Source organism: Nerophis ophidion, linkage group LG16, assembly GCF_033978795.1.
Source record: "Nerophis ophidion isolate RoL-2023_Sa linkage group LG16, RoL_Noph_v1.0, whole genome shotgun sequence".
Taxonomy (NCBI): Eukaryota; Metazoa; Chordata; class Actinopteri; order Syngnathiformes; family Syngnathidae; genus Nerophis; species Nerophis ophidion.
This window is the reverse complement of record NC_084626.1, coordinates 53,195,577-53,210,836: the sequence shown is the minus strand read 5'-3', so window position 1 is coordinate 53,210,836 and position 15,260 is coordinate 53,195,577. Positions and strand designations below refer to the sequence as shown.

At 39.8% G+C, this 15,260-nt stretch overlaps 1 protein-coding gene across 3 annotated transcripts in view; it reads left to right on the top strand.

The window, feature by feature from the left end:
• The window catches only part of LOC133535576 (transcription factor SOX-13-like), a 110,212-nt gene that overhangs the window by 10,854 nt on the left and 84,098 nt on the right, over nucleotides 1-15,260 (top strand). Inside the window, exon 2 of one of the 3 annotated variants that reach the window (XM_061875522.1) lies at nucleotides 42-139. The exons of the other annotated variants lie outside the window; for them this stretch is intronic. The gene's annotated coding sequence lies outside the window, so the exon portion shown is untranslated. The remainder of the gene's footprint in view (nucleotides 1-41; nucleotides 140-15,260) is intronic. 3 annotated transcript variants of the gene reach the window in all.

Genomic DNA, 15,260 nt, shown 5'->3' with positions numbered 1-15,260 from the left:
ACGCTAATTTTCATACTTGCCAACCCTCCCGATTTTTCCAGGAGAATCCCGAATTTCAGTGCTCCCCCCGAAAATCTCCCGGGGCAACCATTCTCCCGAATTTCCACCCGGACAACAATATTGGGGGCGTGCCTTAAAGGTACTGCTTTTAGCATCCTCTACAACCTGTCGTCACGTCCGCTTTTCCTCCATACAAACAGCGTGCCGGCCCAGTCACGTAATATATGCGGCTTCTACACACACACAAATTAATGCAAGGCAGAATTGGTCAACAGCCATACAGGTCACACTGAGGGTAGCCGTACAAACAACTTTAACACTGTTACACCACACTGTGAACCCATACCAAACAAGAATGACAAACACATTTCGGGAGAACATCCGCACCGTAACACAACATAAAAACAACAGAACGAATACCCAGAAGCCCTTGCAGCACTAACTCTTCCGGGACGCTACAATATACACCCCCGCTACCAACAAAACCTGATTTTGCATGTCACTATAAAATATATAAGCCTTGCTTGTTCAATATTCAATGCAAAACTTGTTTGGGTCCCTATTAAAATGTTAAGTTTTTCAACTTTGGCCCGCGGCTTTGTTCAGTTTAGAATTTTGGCCCACTCTGTATTTGAGTTTGACACCCCTGCTCTAACACCTCGGCCCCTGAGTAGGATATATCGAGTTTAAGAAATATCGATATATTTTTAAACAAGATATTAATTAAGGAAATATCCTAATATCGATATAATTTTTTTCATGTGAAAATGACCAAGCGCTGCTTATTTGTGGTGTTCCTTGTTCTCCCCCTCTTCCCACTACCTCGCAACACTATTAAACCCCTCCCCTTCCTCCTTCCAAGACGTGCTTACCCTGTTCCACCCACTGCACTGACCCACAACAACAACAACCCACAAGCAAATATGGCAGGGGTCGGCAACCTTTACCACTCAAAGAGCCATTTGGACCCGTTCCACAAAGTAAAGAAAACAATGGGAGCCACAAAATGAAATAATACAGCATACCAAGTTTTTTTTTGCTTTGTGCTATGTATAAACCAGGGGTCTCAGACACGAAGCCCGCACCTTAATATGAAAAGTAAATATTAGTGCGGCCCGCGAGTTTTATATGAATGCCGCTTGACAGCGTCACACCTGCCAACCCTCCCAATTTGCCCAGGAGACTCCCGAATTTCAGAGTAATTATTCTCTTGAATGTACGCTGGTGTTCACCCAATTAACAACGATGTCACTACCGCCCTCTACAGCTTGTACAAATAGCTTGCCAGCCCAAAGAATAGTTATACAAGCCTATTGCAGACACATGTAAGAGACTGCAAGGCATCCTGATTCAACAGCAATACAGGTTTAACTGAGGGTGGCCGATTAAACAACTATAGCACTCTTACTAATATGCGCCACACTGTGAACCCACACTAAACAAGAATGACAAACTCATTTCAGGAGAACATCCGCACTATAACACAACATAAACACGACAGAACAAATACCCAGAGTACCCAGCTACCACCAACCCATTTATCGGCCGATAATATCGGCAGTCCGATATTATGGGACATCTCTAATAATTAACTTAAACATCAAAGCTACGTAGCTTATCTGCACTTTCCAGTGGCAGTAGCTTCGCTACTTTTTTTTAAACAAGTAGCGATTTCCGTAGTTTAGCTATTTTTAGACACCTTTACGATTGGTTAAGATTAGGGCAAATATTACGGACAGACCAATCAGAGGCAAGGCAGGGCGGGTCATGGTACCAGGAAGATAAATCACAACAGACATCCCAAATGACGAAAAGAGAGTTAGAATAGGGAATATTCAAGCGAACTGTGCGCTAAAGTGAGGAAGATCATAGCTGCACAATTAAGTAAAGTCACTTACTTTACTAGTAGGACCACAGAACCGTACGTGTGTGACAGTCCATGACAGTGGTTCTCAACCTTTTTTCAGTGATGTACCCTGTCAACATTTTTTTTTAATTCAAGTACCCCCTAATCAGAGCAAAACATTTTTGGTTGAAAAAAAGAGATACAGAAGTAAAATACAGCACTATTTCATCAGTTTCTGATTTATTAAATTGTATAACAGTGCAAACTATTGCTCATTTGTAGTGGTCTTTCTTCAACTATTTGGAAAAAAAGATATAAAAATAACTAAAATCTTGTTGAAAAACAAATAAGTGATTCAATTCTAAATGCAGATTTCTCCACATAGAAGTAATCATCAAGTTAAAGTGCCCTCTTTGGGGATTGTAATAGAGATCCATCTGGATTCATCAACTTACTTATAAACATTTCTTCACAAAAAAAGAAATCTTTAACATCAATATTTATGGAACATGTCCACAAAAAATCTAGCTGTCAACACTGAATGTTGGATTGTTGTATTATTTTTTCACAGTTTATGAACTTATGTTCATATTTTGTTGAAGTATTATTCAATAAATATATTTATAAAGGATTTTTGAATTGTTGCTATTTTTAGAATATTTAAAAAAAACCTCACGTACCCCTTGGCATACCTTCAAGTACCCCCAGGGGTACACGTACCCCCATTTGAGAACCACTGGTCCATTACACCGTCGACTATGAATTAAAAAGTGCCTGCCTGCAAATTTTTCTTTATCTATATTCGATACATTGTGCACAATTTGAACAGCTATGATATTTATTTTACGCAGAACGAATATTTGTATTTTATTTTATCTCTGTTATGTAATTCTGTGTTACTTAAACGGTTTATTTTCTGCGTTGTAAATACCCATCTTGACTAACTGGGTTAATAAAAGTGCCACTGACTGTTTACTAGGGGTGTGGGAAAAAATCGTTACGAATTTGAATCGCGATTCTCACATTGTGCGATTCAGAATCGATTCTCATTTTGAAAAAATCTATTTTAAATGTTTATATATATATTTTTTTAAATCAATCCAACAAAACAATACACAGCAATACCATAACAATGCAATCCAATGCAATCCAATGCAATCCAATTCCAAAACCAAACGTGAGCCAGCAACACTCAGAACTGCAATAAGCAGAGCAATTGAGAGGAGACACAAACACCACACAGAACAAACCAAAAGTAGTGAAACAAAAATGAATATTATCAACAACAGTATCAATATTCGTTATCATTTCAGCATAGCAGTGATTAAAAATCCCTCATTGACATTATCATTAGACATTTATAAAAATAATAAAAAAGAACAATAGTGTCACAGTGGCTTACACTTGCATGGCATCTCATAAGCTGGACAACACACTGTGTCCAATGTTTTCACAAAGATAAAATAAGTCATATTTTTGGTTTGTTTAATAGTTAAAACAAATGTACATTATTGCAATCAGTTGATAAAACATTGTCCTTTACAATTATAAAAGCTTTTTACAAAAATCTACTACTCTGCTAGCATGTCAGCTGACTGGGGTAGATCCTGCTGAAATCTATGTATTGAATGAATACACAATCCTTTTGAATGGGAAAAATATCGTTTTTGAATCGAGAATCGCGTTGAATCGAAAAAATCGATTTATAATCGAATCGCGACCCCCAAGAATCGATATTGAATCGAATCGTGGGACACCCAAAGATTGGCAGCCCTACTGTTTACAATACAGTTGTCATTCACGTTGCCGAGGTAACACACCCACCAATTTCATTTTCAACACATTACAAACACCGGGTCTCAGCTCTGTTATTTTCCGTTTTTTTGACTATTTTTTGGAACCTTGGAGACATCATGCCTCGATGGTGTGTTGTCGGAGGGTGTAACAACACTAACAGGGAGGGATTCAAGTTGCACCACTGGCCCGAAGATGCCAAAGTGTCTGCCGCCAGACCCCCATTGAATGTGCCAGAGTGTCTCCACATTTGACCGGCGATGCTAAGACAGACATGGCACAGAGCTGTATGGATAACCTGCAGATGCATTTGCAACGATAGTCAACGAAATCACAAAGGTGAGTTTTGTTGATGTTGACTCCCAGCTGATCGATGCTAACATGCTACACTAATCGATGCTAACATGCTATTTAACGGCGGTGCTAAAGCAGACATGGAACAGAGATGTATGGATAACCTGTAGATGCATTTGCAACTATATTACGTTTCCTTCCACCCACATTTAATGCGAAACAAACACTTACCAATCGACGGATTTAAGTTGCTCCAGTGTCAAAAGATGCGAAAGTCCTGATCGTTTGGTCCGCACATTTTACCGGCGATGCTAACGCAGCTATCCGGCCATGCTATGGCTATGAATAGCGTCAATAGCTATTCGCTCAATAGCTTCAGTTTCTTCTTCAATACATGCGTAATCTGTTGAATCGCTTAAGTCGCTGAAATCCGAGTTTGAATCCGAGCTAATGTCGCTATATCTTGCTATGGTATTCCCATTCTTTGTTTACATTGGCAGCACTGTGTGACGTCACAGGGAAATGGCCAGTGTCTTCGAAGATAGCGAAAATAAGGCACTTTAAAGTTTTATTTAGGGATATTCCGAGACCGGTAAAATTTTGAAAAAAAATTCAAAAAATACAACAAGCCACTGGGAACTGATTTTTATTGTTTTTAACCCTTTTGAAATTGTGATAATGTTCCCTTTTAAGTAAAAATATATCAAGATATACATATTCGTCCATTTTGCCCAGACCCAATACACAGTACAACATTTCCGAGTCAATTGCATTGTCATTTTCTTTTTTTCTTTCTTTTAATGGTTTCAACCTGTGCTATTTTTGCCAAGCTTCCGTGTAGCGTTTCCGAGGTACCGAACACCTCCATCAGTGCAGTAAAGCCGACAAAGTTAGGTATTTTTTTTTGTCCCTCATTTCTCCTCCTGACCTCTTATATCCTCTGCACATTGTTATCTGGATTCTATTGAACCAAGAGTCCACACAGAACACCACAAAGGAGTACAATTGTGTGTGTGTGCGTGTCTGTGTGTGTGTGTGTGTATGGGTGTGTGTGTTTCCCCGGACTCTCCTTTAGTCCTTTAGCGAGGTGTGAGGCCAAGCCAATCATACAAAACAATGCCTTGTTCCCGGAAGCCTTGTGATCTCTTTAAATAAAACCCTCGGACCGCATTGTCTCTTTTGAAAGAAGCACAAGGAATGTGAAGGTTAAAAACTCACGCGGTTGACTGAGTGACCGGTGCGCTGACATTTGACAGCTTTATCACGTCTCTCACTCATGTCACGGTGCTGCAGAGTTGCACCGCCACCACTCGTATGTAATCAATGTGGTTGGTTGGTTAGTCAGTGCTAAAACTCCAAAAGTTATGGGCTGATTTTGATTCAACTGTCAGGAAATGTCAGAAATGGGATAAGGAACACGTGGAAAGTTTTTTGGGGGATTATCCGGCTCACTGTCTGGGCTTTTCTTGTAAAGTAAGGATGTGCCCATCGATCAACCACTGATAAGTATTGGCAGATTTTCTTAAAGTATCTGCCTTTCAACGCTGATCACAATTGACAATCCCCTTCTGGCTATTATTGTACACATTTTTAGTCCCTTAACTGAGAATCAAGTAGTTACCGGGAATTCCGGGTACATATTTCCACGCTTTGAACTAGGGCTGGGCAATATTGGCTTTTATCAATAACGCGATATTTTTATGCCATACTGCAATATACGATATATATCTCAATGTTTTTCCTTAGCCTTGAATGAACACTTGATGCATGTAATCACACCAGTGTGAAGATTCTACGTGTCCACATTCAAACTAGGGATGCACCGAAATGAAAATTTGTGGCCGAAGCCGAATAAAATTTAAATGCTTGGCCGAAGGCCGAAAACCGAATAATGAATGCAGTTTTTCACATTTTTTTTTTATATTGCATAAATAGCCTAGAATAAATATTTAAACATGTTTTTCAAATAAAGTATTTTTTTATTGAATATTGACATTTTTTTAATATTCCAGTAGCCTTTGCTTTTCAACAAAAGCACAAAGTTTTCCATTTATATTAGGCCTTCAAACAAAACATGCATTCCAAAAACAATAAAGTGCATTAAAGTGGATAAACCCACAACAAATGAATTATTGTCCTTTTGGCAAAAGTCTGCTTAGCCACAGTAGATATGCTAATAATGTAAACAGAAGGCTCAAGTAAATCTCAATAAGTGTGTGCTTGTAACCTCATACACTTATACAGGTAGCCTACACAACAGGCTAATAATGTAAACAGAGGCCCCACTAAATCTCAATAAGTGTGTGCTTGTAACCTCATACACTTATACAGGTAGCCTACACAACAGACTAATAATGTAAACAGAAGGCTCAAGTAAATCTCAATAAGTGTGTGCTTGTAACCTCATACACTTATACAGGTAGCCTACACAACAGGCTAATAATGTAAACAGAGGCCCCACTAAATCTCAATAAGTGTGTGCATGTAACCTCATACACTTATACAGGTAGCCTACACAACAGACTAATAATGTAAACAGAGGCCCCACTAAATCTCAATAAGTGTGTGCATGTAACCTCATACACTTATACAGGTAGCCTACACAACAGACTAATAATGTAAACAGAGGCCCCACTAAATCTCAATAAGTGTGTGCTTGTAACCTCATACACTTATACAGGTAGCCTACACAACAGGCTAATAATGTAAACAGAGGCCCCACTAAATCTCAATAAGTGTGTGCTTGTAACCTCATACACTTATACAGGTAGCCTACACAACAGACTAATAATGTAAACAGAAGGCTCAAGTAAATCTCAATAAGTGTGTGCATGTAACCTCATACACTTATACAGGTAGCCTACACAACATGCTAATAATGTAAACAGAGGCCCCACTAAATCTCAATAAGTGTGTGCTTGTAACCTCATACACTTATACAGGTAGCCTACACAACAGGCTAATAATGTAAACAGAAGGCTCAAGTAAATCTCAATTAAGTGTGTGCTTGTAACCTCATACACTTATACAGGTAGCCTACACAACAGGCTAATAATGTAAACAGAAGGCTCAAGTAAATCTCAATTAAGTGTGTGCATGTAACCTCATACACTTATACAGGTACACAACATATCCCAACGTCACTGCACGTTGGTTGATTGCGTCACCGCGTCCAAAAATTGCGTCACACGCCACTATTCGGCCTTGTTTTTAACTCATTCCACCGAAGGCCGAATGTGGCTTTTTTTGCCGTATTCGGCCGAATATATTCGGTTACCGATTAATCGGTGCATCCCTACTTAAAACATTCTTCTTCAAACTGCACTAATATATGCTACTTTTAAACTTTCATGCATAGAAGGAAATCACAACTAGGACAATGGACCAAAACTGTATTTATTAAATACTAGGGGTGTAACGGTACGTGTATTTGTATTGAACCATTTCGGTATTGGGGTTTCGGATCGGTTCGAAAAAGGTCAACAACTCATAACACCATTGATTTTAATTCACTATTATTTTTTTGCAATGACACTTAAAAACCAAACACCTGATCCAAAGGGGTCCTACTCATTAAAGTGTTAAAAAATAAATAATACTTTTTTTGTACTGTTTACTTTTAACACAAAGGTCTCGAGGTCAACCTAAGATTTATTCCTCAATTATACATTTTTTTGTAGTTTGTTTTTTGTTTGTTTGTTTTAGGCCCTTTGAAAAAAAAAACAGCTCAGTTTTTTATCTGGCAAACACAAAATATGCAACATTTGCCCCCAAAAATATCTCAAAGTGGAATATTTAATGTGACGTAATTGGAGCCTTGAATTGGTCAATAATTCATAATTGATTTTCATTCATTATTTATTTATTTTTTTAAAGAAAGAAACAGCCTGCATGGCAGCTTTGTGTTATTCGAGTAAACATTGCAACAAGTTATTGTTACATTTCACCTCTTTGTTTTTTTTATACCACTTTTTATGTTTTTCATTTTTTTCCATAGTATTTTTAAAATGTGCCGTGGGGCCGTTAAAAAATGACCCCCGGGCCGCATTTTGGACACCCCTGGACTCGAGTATAAGTCGTGTTTTTTGGGGAACATTTGTCACCAGTCCCTTACAAGTTTCTCGCTTACTCCAAACTTTCTTTCTGATTCTCGATTTCCGTTTCATGCTGCATATTCCACTACTTCCAGATTGTAAGCTGCAGTATATTAGTTCCTTTTCGGTGCCATTTTTGTTCAGCCCTTCTCAGTTTTTATAAGTTACCGCCAATGTTGAAATAGTCCATTTTCATAGGAGTAGCAGGTAGCATCTTTTTTTCAGTAAATAGTAAATGGGTTGTACTTTTATAACGCTTTTCTAGCCCTTTTTAAGGAGCCCAAAGCGCTCTGACATTATTTCCACATTCACACACACATTCACACACTGATGGAGGGAGCTGCCATGCAAGGCGCTCACCAGGACCCATCAGGAGCAAGGGTGAAGTGTCTTTTCCAAGGACACAATGGACGTGACTAGGATGGTAGAAGGTGGGGATTGAACCAGGAACCCTCAGATTGCTGGCACCGCCACTCTACCAACTTCGTCATGCCGTCCCCGTTTTTTCACAATGCTAAATTTTTATTGGTTGACGTGTGTGTGTGTGTGTGTGTGAGACGATTGCTGATATACGCCTAGTCTCTTACGTCAGTGGTCCCCAACCACCGGGCCGCAGAATAATTTTTTATTAAATATTATTACTATTTTTTTTTCATTAAATCAACATAAAAAACACAAGATAATTAGTGTACCAACTCAAAAAACCTCCCTTTTCCCCATATTTTTGCTGATAGGATTTTGTAGAGAACGACGATAAAGTTTGCAACTTTTAGTCGCTGATAAAAAATCAATGTTTATTTAAATACTGTAGCCCTAAATCACAAGTGTCTCAAAGGGCTGCACAAACCACAACAACATCCTCGGTAGAGACCACATAAGGGCAAGGATAAACTCACCCCAGTGGGACGTTGACAATGATGACTATGAGAAACCTTGGAAAGGACCGCATATGTGGGCAGCCCAACCCCCCCCCTGCCGGGCCGCGGGACAAATTATCAAGCGTTGACCGCTCCGCAGCTGCAAAAAGGTTGGGGACCACTGTCTTACGTGAATGAGATCCATCCATCCATCCATCCATTTTCTACCGCTTATTCCCTTTCGGGGTCGCGGGGGGCGCTGGCGCCTATCTCAGCTACAATCGGGCGGAAGGCAGGGTACACCCTGGACAAGTCGCCACCTCATCGCAGGGCCAACATAGACAGACAACATTCACACTCACATTCACACACTAGGGACCATTTAGTGTTGCCAATCAACCTATCCCCAGGTGCATGTCTTTGGAGGTAGGAGGGGCCTATCCCCAGGTGCATGTCTTTGGAGGTGGGAGGAATTACCCGGAGGGAACCCACGCATTCACGGGGAGAACATGCAAACTCCACACAGAAAGATCCCGAGCCTGGATTTGAACCCAGGACTGCAGGAACTTCGTATTGTGAGGCAGACGCACTAACCCCTCTTCCACCGTGAAGCCCACGTGAATGAGATAAATAATGTTATTTGATATTTTACGGTAATGTGTTAATAATTTCACACACATTAGTCGCACTAGTATAAATCGCACTATGGAAAAAAAGCTGCGATTAGTAATCCGAAAAACCCGGTAGACTAAAATCTCACCGTCGAGTTATTGAGTCTGTTTAGCTTATTGGAGAGCTAGCTTTCGCAGCTAGTTGGTCCATGAGGATGACTTCTGTTTTGTTTGATGGGCCGTTTTACTGCCGCGTTACAGACACCATTTGAGGAAATTCGGAGGAATATTGGTCCACACTGCGGTTTGTCTTTCCTGTGGTTTTTCCTCATCAGAATTAAGTGAGCATGACGGAACTCCAGGTTAGGATGCTCACTAAAAAGCACCCGTCTGGACACAAGAAAAGAGTTGAGAAGAAGGCCAGGAATAGGAGCAGCAGAGCAGGGGCCCAGGACATTAAAAACTGTTTTCTACGAATAGTGAGAGAGTAAAACTTCTTGGAGCGACTGGAACAATTAGCTTACTTGTTCGTTCATTGAATGTCTGTAACATTACCTTTGACGGGCTGGACTCTAGAGCCTACGTTCTCCGTCACCAGGCCGCGCTACACCCGCCAGTTCATTGTAGAGCAGACCTAGGAAAATTAAGGCCCGGGGGCCACATGCGCCCGTTAAGTCTTTCAATCTGGCCCGTCGGACATTCCCAAATATTTTTTTTAGATCTTTATGAAGGAAACAGTAGCTGCCATTATGATGTTCATTGATGTTTTCAAATGACCGTAAGTCTTGAACTATACAAAGTATTTCAATGGTTGGAGTCTTCGCTTTTGCATGATATAATAGTTACTATTGTAATCTAATTAGTGACTATGGTCATGGAAGTCACAGCAGCTCAGACCAGGCACCAGGCAGTGTGAGTCGGGAACCTTTCCACAGAGTGTTTCCAGAACGGCCAGCCTGAAATGTAGGTGTCAGGGACAGACGCGGAAGGAGATTTTTTTTACAACAAAGTTCTAAAGCTTTGTGATGTATCAGATAGTAGGTGTTTTTTTTCTCGTTTTTTCGCGTTCATATTTGGCTTTGTTTGTTGAATTTTGTTGCGTTTTGCTTGATTGTATAATATGTCAATCGACGTTCATATGTTGTCAATCTTCAGTGTTTTATCATTCATAGTTAATATTGTAAATCCAATATTATTTACTTTCATGAACATCCTGGTTGTGTCATTCAGTAAAAAAATGTAAAATCCATTCTGTTTTTTAAGGCGGTCCGTCATAACGTTTTTAGCATTTTGATTGATTGATTGATACTTTTATTAGTAGATTGCACAGTACAGTACATATTCCCTACAATTGACCACTAAATAGTAACACTTTAATACGTTTTTCAACTTGTTTAAGTCGGGGTCCTCGTTAATCAATTCATGGTCAATTCAATCAGACATTATTGTGAGGTCTTGCATTAGTTTTCCTAAAAATCGATATACCGGCCCCCAGACACTTTTTTTTTTTTTTCTCTAAATTTGGCCCCCAAGTCCAAATAATTGCAGAGGCCTGTTGTAGAGCAACGTTGTGACTGTGCATGCGCGGTACACACAGACAGGGCTCAAAGACGCGCCAATCATAGGCTGCATTGAATTGTCTGTAAATTCAAGTTCTACTCCATAATTAATAAGTACTAAGTCATTATTAAACAGTATTATTAATAATTAATACTTATTGAGTAACTAAATAACATTTGTCAGATGCTCATAATTAATAATTACAGCAGGGGTCACCAACCTTTTTGAAAGCAAGAGCTACTTCTTGGGTACTGATTATTGCGAAGGGCTACCAGTTTGATACATACTTAAATTTTTTTGCCAGAAATAGCCAATTTGCTCAATTTATCATTAATAAATAAATCTATATATATATATAAAAAAAATGGGTATTTCTGTCTGTCATTCTGTCGCACATTTTTTTCCCTTTTACGGAAGGTTTTTTTGTAGAGAATAAAAGATGAGATGTGTGTGTGTGTGTGTGTGTGTGTGTGTGTGTGTGTATATATATATATACACACATACATACATACACACATATATATATATAATAATAATAATAATAATAATGGATTAGATTTATATCGCGCTTTTCTATTGTTATATACTCAAAGCGCTCACAGAGAAGTGGGAAGCCATCATTCATTCACACGATGGTGGTGGTAAGCTACATCTGTTGCCACAGCTGCCCTGGGGTAGACTGACGGAAGCGTGGCTGCCAGTTTGCACCTACGGCCCCTCCGACCACCGTCAATCATTCATTCATCATTCATTCACCGGTGTGAGCGGCACCGGGGGCAAAGGGTGAAGTGTCCTGCCCAAGGACACAACGGCAGCGATTTGGATGTTAATAGGTGGGAAGCAAACCTGCAACCCTCAGGTTTCTGGCACGACCGCTCTACCATCTATGCCATGCCGCCCCACCTATACATACATACACACATACATGTATGTGTGTATGTATATATGTGTGTATATATATGTATGTAAATATATGTATATGTATGTATATGTGTACATATATATGTGTGTGTGTGTGTATGTATGTATATGTGTGTGTGTATGTATATATGTGTGTGTGTGTGTATATATATATATGTATATGTGTATGTATGTATGTACATGTTTGTGTATATGTATATATGTATATGTCTGTATGTATATATATATCTGTATTGATACATATGCATGTATATATATATATATATGTATATGTATGTATGTATGTGTGTGTGTGTATGTGTGTATATGTATATACAAAAAAATATATATATATCAAATTAAATCGATACCTTTTGTTCTTTTCATGGGTTTCAGCAGCTTTGCGCGTTTGTACCATAGGGTAATGAAAGTGAGGGCATGAATCCTCTTGTCGTTTATTAAGTCTTTGTGCTGTGAGGCGGGTTGTTAGCCTGTGACAAACACCGTAACAAACATGAAAAACAAAGTGATCGCAAGACCAAATGCTACTTCACCAGTGTGGGAATATTTCAGTTCAAACATTTGGAACAAGATGAGACCATGAAGGAACCAGTTTGCCTAATGTGCACAAGTATGACAAACTTGCATGTCCACTTGAAACACAGCCGCCCTACTCACTATTCCCATATGGTAAAAGAGATAGAAGATGCAAAGCCTTTGTCCCGATTGTTCACATTCACTGAGGCGTAGGTCGGTAAAACAGGTCAGAATGTTGTGCATTCACAGAAAGTGTGGGTCAAATCCATATATCGCTAAAGAAATGCTGCTCTTTAATACTGTTGAAAAACTAGCATTTCTTAAAAGGCTGCAACCCTTTGTTAAGTTAAAGTGAAAGTACCCATGATTGTCACACGCACACTAGGTGTGGTGAGTCTGTTGACAGTCCTTTGTCATGTTAGCGTGCCTCGCTCAGAATTTGCATATTACCTGTTATACATCTGCATATTGTCTGGAGTAGATATAGTTGCTCTGCACTTTTTATTTAAACTTGACTGTCAGATAAGTAATATGCAACTCCACCTCCACCTACATGTTCAATATTGAAGTACAACTTTGTCAATACTTTATACAGCCATAATATATATGGTTCTGGTCGTGTATATTCGAGGAGCCCCCGTTGCCTCCCTAACCTATTTTATAGCTTTTGGTTGTGATTTTTATTTAAGTGCCATTTTTTTTTAAAACAGACACAATCTATTTTATTTTTATTATTAAAGCAATATCAAATGAACATTAGAGCTGGCCCGCCGGTGTTATACAGCAGTGGTAACACCGCATTCACCGCTAATACTCTTACTTGCCAACCCTCCTGATTTTCCCAGAAGAGTCCCAAATTTCAGTGCCCCTCTCGAAAATCTCCCGGGGGCAACCATTCTCCCGAATTTCTCCCGATTTCCACCCGGACAACAATATTGATGACCTTGCCTTTATCGTACTCTACAACCTGTCGTCATGTCCTCTTTTACTCCCTACAAACAGCGTGCCAGCCCAGTCACATAATATATGCGGCTTTTACGCACAGAAATGAATGCATGCATACTTGGTCAACACCCATACTGAAGGTGGCCGTGTAAACAACTTTAACACTGTTACAAATATGCGCCACACTGTGAACCCACACCAAACAAGAATGACAAACACATTTCGGGAGAACATTCGCAACATAAACACAACACAACAGAACAAATACCCAGACCTAACTCTTCCGGACCGCTACACTATACACCCCCCCCCCCCCCCCCCCCCCCCCCCCCCCCCCCCCCCCCCCCCCCCACCCCATCCTTGATGCTCTCTTCTAGACAGAGTGAAAGTAAACACATTGTAATAGTGGTTAGATAAACACAGACTGTCCTTGAACATAAATAATGTTCTCTTACGAATCGCAGAAAATAACCTCAAACATAAATGTAAAGATGGCGTTGACATTGACAGGGTGCATAAAACCAGTGTATGGAAATGTAAAAACGTCTGTATGCCGTGTGAATAAAAACTTAATATGTACAAACCCCGTTTCCATGTGAGTTGGGAAATTGTGTTAGATGTAAATATAAACAGAATACAATGATTTGCAAATCCTTTTCAAGCCATATTTAGTTGAATGCACTACAAAGACAAATATATTGGATGTTCAAACTCCTAAGTTTTATTTTTTTTTTTGCAAATAATTAATTTAGAATTTCATGGCTGCAACACGTGCCAAAGTAGTTGGGAAAGGGCATGTTCACCACTGTGTTACATCACCTTTTCTTTTAACAACACTCAATAAACGTTTGGGAACTGAGGAAACTAATTGTTGAAGCTTTGAAAGTATAATTCTTTCCCATTCTTGTTTTATGTAGAGCTTCAGTCCTTCAACAGTCCGGGGTCTCCGCTGTCGTATTTTACGCTTCATAATGCGCCACACATTTTCGACGGGAGACAGGTCTAGACTGCAGGTGGGCCAGGAAAGTACCCGCACTCTTTTTTTTACGAAGCCACGCTGTTGTAACACGTGGCTTGGCATTGTCTTGCTGAAATAAACAGGGGTGTCCATGATAACGTTGCTTGGATGATAACATATGTTGTTCCAAAACCTGTATGTACCTTTCAGCATTAATGGTGCCTTCACAGATGTGTAAGTTACCCATGCCTTGGGCACTAATACACCCCCATACCATCACACATGTGTAAGTTACCCATGCCTTGGGCACTAATGCACCCCCATACCATCACACATGTGTAAGTTACCCATGTCTTGGGCACTAATACACCCCCATACCATCACACATGTGTAACTAACCCATGTCTTGGGCACTAATACACCCCCATACCATCACACATGTGTAAGTTACCCATGCTTTGGGCACTAATGCACCCCCATACCATCACACATGTGTAACTAACCCATGTCTTGTTCACTAATACACCCCCATACCATCACACATGTGTAAGTTACCCATGCCTTGGGCACTAATACACCCCCATACCATCACACATGTGTAAGTTACCCATGCCTTGGGCACTAATACACCCCCATACCATCACACATGTGTAAGTTACCCATGCCTTGGGCACTAATGCACCCTCATACCATCACACATGCTGGCTTTTCAACTTTGTGCCTATAACAATCCAGATGGTTATTTTCCTCTTTGTTCTGTTTCCAAATTAAATTTGAAATGTGGACTCGTCAAACTGCAGAACACTTTTCCACTTTGCATCAGTCCATTTTAGATGAGCTCGGGCCCAGCGAAGCCGGCGGCGT